Raw genomic sequence first — 4906 nt, 5'->3', positions numbered from 1 at the left:
GACGGCCGACACTAAACACGGAACTTTCTGGGGTTGCGAGCTATTTAATACCTATCACTCCTCCACCACTGTCTCTGGTTTGATATCTTGCCCACTCCAGCAAGCAAGCAAGCAAGCAATCCACCAAACCACCCAAATACATTCTACTTGCGTTCACCGCCTCTGTTCAACCTAGTCGGCTTAACGCCTGCCATTTTGTGCATAGTCATTAGCAGTTATTACAATCGCCTTATCCAAATTCATATCTAGGCCCTGGAAGAATCGTGCTATTAAGCTTGATTCTTGAGGAATTGAGAATGTTGCAATATAGAAATAGGCACCAAGCACCTTGGCAATGAGATTGCACGTCTCGTTTCGCTTACATTCGCACACACCAATTCTCAAGTAGCCTTTCTCTCTGGTTGTTTACCTATTAACTGACGCTCGGGATAGTGATGCTGATGTTGATGGGTTTTTTTATTAATCTAATGCTACTTCGCAGCCAGGTTTAATAAGACTTTCTTTCAAGGTTTATTTAAGATCTGGAATTTATGATGCGCTTTGAAGGTTTTTTTTTCATTTTTAGAGAACTAGGTTTTAAGTTTTAGAAGATTAGAGAAATTGGAAATTTTTAAGGTTTTTTCTTTTTTGGAAATTGTATTTAGTTGTAAATAATATCAACTTTAAGTTACCAAATTTTACAACGACACAGTATAAAGATTCGTTTATCATTACTGTAATTCGCTTGTGGGAGCGATTGCCAGCTGATATTGTTGATTCTGCGAGCTTGGAGATTTTTAAAAATAAGATGTATGACCACTTATTTAATCCGGATATTTAAACAACACTCATTTATTTAAATTTTATTATTACTTATTGAATTTTGTAAAGCCGTTGAGCAAATTGGTTAAATCAGAGTGATATATTTTATGTTATTTATTTTATTTTTTTTTATTTTTTATATTTTTTAAATTTAGAATAGATTATAATTAAATAGTTACTATAGCAATTACTGACATGATCAATAATGATGATACTAGTCAATAGTGTTAATTTACCACTCTAATTGTTTCCTTTAAATATTACTGAATGTATATATAATGTACCCTTAATTATGTCTGTATTTTTTATAATATTGCCATTCGGCGATTAGGCCTTGGCATAATAAAGCAAATCTATCTATCTATCTAGTTGCTAAAAGGGTTGTAACTTTTGAACCAGTGGTTTAGGAAAAAAATTGTTTATGTGTTTATTTAAGGTAAAAGCCCCATATGACAGGGGTCTAAATATTGACACCCTAAATTATTTTTGAATATATTTATCATCTGTAATAAGAATAACTATCATATAAATTTTTATTAAATTCTAATTAATTAAAAAATTTAAAAAAATTACTCAGTTCAAAATATTAAGTATTAATTACTAAAAAAAAAATAAAGAGCACCAGTTCATCAAACCAGCTTACGAACGTTTATTTTCTTAACAACTTTAATTAGAAAAGCATTTTTTTTTTTAATGCTGAGTTTAAATTCATTTCTTCATCTACTAATATCATTTTTTTTTTTTTTTAATTAACAATATATGAAAAATTTATAAAATTGAATAATCGAAATTAATTGTATGCTTTATAATATATAAATAATGGGTGTCAATAACTAGTTGGTCATTTTTAAGTTGAATCTCATATTGACAGCCATTCGACAGCGCTAAGATGCCTTTTTTTGACTTCAACCTAAAAAATTAACTGTAAGAGTTTGAACTCTTCTGATTCAATAAATTATTTTAAAATAAATTTTTATATTTTTAAAAGTAATTAATCATTTATGAAAATTATTATTAATAAACTAATAAAATTGATTACTCAATAAGGTCAAAGTCCCAATTATTGACAGGGATTTAAATATTGACACTCTAAATTATTTTTAAATATATTTAATCATCTGTAATAAAAATAACTATCATATAAATTTTTATTGAATTCTAATAAATTAAAAAATTGAAAAAAACTCCTCAGTTCAAAATATTAAATATTAATTATTAAAAAAAATTAAGAGCAGCAGTTCATCAAACCAGCTTAAGAACGTTTATTTTCTTAACAACTTTGATTAGAAAAGCATTTTTTTTAAATGCCGAGTTTAAATTCATTTCTTCATCTACTAACCCGAGAAAAAATGTTTCTATATAATTATATATAATTGTATATAATCATATATGATTATATATGGAATCACATATATAATTATATATGACTATATATGGAGCAATATACAACCATGCAGGATTATATATAGTTCCATATACAATTATATATAAGTATATAGAATTATATATAATCATACATGATTATATATGGAATTGTATATGAGGTTATATATAATCATATACAATTATATATGACTATATATGGAGCAATATACAACCATACAGGATTATATATAGTTCCATATACAATTATATATAAGTATATAGAACTATATATAATCATACATGATTATATATGGAATTGTATATGAGGTTATATATAATCATATACAATTATATATGACTATATATGGAGCAATATACAACCATACAGGATTATATATAGTTCCATATACAATTATATATAAGTATATAGAATTATATATAATCATACATGATTATATATGGAATTGTATATGAGGTTATATATAATCATATACAATTATATATGACTATATATGGAGCAATATACAGCCATGCAAGATTGTATATAGTCCCATGTATAATTATATATAAGTATATATGCTTATATATAATTAACAGACATAAAAATTGTTTCTTTGAAAAAAAATTTTTTTTTGGTAATCACAAAAAGTGTAAAATGATGTTTATAATTACGTTTAAATAATTCTGAAATACAAAATTTGTCACATTTCCTATGAGATGTTTTGGTCTGCTCTGCTATTACCTAATAGTAAAATCATTATTTATTTTATTATTTAAATAAGTGTTATATTATAATGAAATTCGGTAAAATAAATAAATTATGAATAATGACTATCCAAATATATATTAAAATCAATTTTTATATTCCATTTATGATAAACTCATATGATACATTATGTAGATCATAGAATCATTATTATCTAAGACAGCAGCACAGCAGACAGACACTTCAAGACGCACGGAGGTCACCAAAGTTAAGCAGCATTGAGCAGGGTTAATAGTTGGATGGGTGAACGCTGGTGTTATAGCTTTAAAATTATATCTAGATACTTTTTTTTGCATTTTAATTGGTTACACAGAATTGCGTAGGACCATATTAAATATTCTATCCGTAAAATTAACCCAATAATTAATTAGATGTAATAAATATATAATTAAATATTGTTATATATAATTAGATATGATTATATTTGGCCATTTTTCATATATAATCATATATAACCAATTTATATATAAATATATATAATTATATATAAATATTTTTTCTCGGGAATATCATCTTTTTTTTTTTTCAATTAACAATATATGAAAAATTTATAGAATTGAATAATCGAAATTAATTGTATGCTTTATAATATTTAAATAATGGGTGTCAATAACTAGCTGATAATTTTTAAGTTGAATCTCATATTGACAGCCATTCGACAGCGCTAAGACGCCTTTTTTTGACTTTAACTTAAAAAATTAACTGTAAGAGTTTGAACTCTTCTGATTCAATAAATTATTTGAAAATACATTTTTATATTTTTAAAAGTAATTAATCATTTATGGAAATTATTATTAATAAACTTTAATAAAATTGATTACTTAATACTAAGTTTGGATAAATAAGAATAAGCAGATGATTCTAGGCATTCTTAGTATAGGTGTCAATAATTGGGGTGAAGGTCTGTCAATAATTAGATTAATCACTTTTTTAACCTGCCAATAATTGGTGTATCCGGATAATCTATTTAATTATTTAAAATTAATTAGTAAATATCAGTGATTATCATTTTAAAAAAAGAAATTGATTAGTAAAAACATTACTTGAGACATTACCATAAACAAAATTCAACGATATAGATATTTGATTGCTTAAAACAAAATCAAATCATAACTTTGTCTCTAATAGTGTCAATAATTGGGCCTTTTTCCTTAGATATAAGTTTTGAACTATAGGTTTTAGAGAAAAAATTTCAGGACAAAAAATGTAGAAAATTTAATTATAAATAATTTTTGTTAGTATAATATTTTTGGTAAATTTGATATTTTGCAAGATATATTAATTTTGGTGTTTAATAAAATAGATGTTTGATAATAAAGAACAAAGCTTCAAATGATAGTGATTACTCATAATGATAAGTGATAACTGAAACTGATGGTAGAATTTATCTATGATTATGGTAGCAGGCAATTATAAAAATAAAAAGAATGATACACGCGATGTGAGGAAATTGTTGAAAGGAAATTTGAATATTGGGCTGGGGAATGTAGATGGAAAAATAGTTTAAAAGTGAAAAAAGTAAACTAAACTAACTTTCTCCGCAAAACAATTACAACTTGTAAGAATGTAAATGTGGACGCTCGCTCTGGACGCATACCATTCAAATGTTTATGTATGTTTGTGCCTGACATTAGAATTTCTTATGCTTATTTACGTTACTGTCTCACGCATAACCCATTAGATTTCTAGGTAAGAAAATTTTAAGAAGATAAATTTTAGAAATCAAATTACAATTACTCACCGGCAGGTTATTTGCTTTTCAATTTTTTTCCGACAATAAAATAAATTACTATTTCCATTTCTATTATGCATTTTTCCGTAGTTATATACATTTATTTCTATAACTTCTGGTTCATAACTTCAGGGTTAACACCCTTCATACAACTACATTCGCTTTTCAAAAATTTAGTTACTGCGCTTACATAAAAAATGGCTGTATCTTCCAAACTACTGACTTTAGAAAAAAAAAAAACC

This window comes from Cotesia glomerata, linkage group LG5, assembly GCF_020080835.1.
Source record: "Cotesia glomerata isolate CgM1 linkage group LG5, MPM_Cglom_v2.3, whole genome shotgun sequence".
Lineage (NCBI taxonomy): Eukaryota > Metazoa > Arthropoda > Insecta > Hymenoptera > Braconidae > Cotesia > Cotesia glomerata.
Note: the sequence above shows the minus strand (reverse complement) of the source record.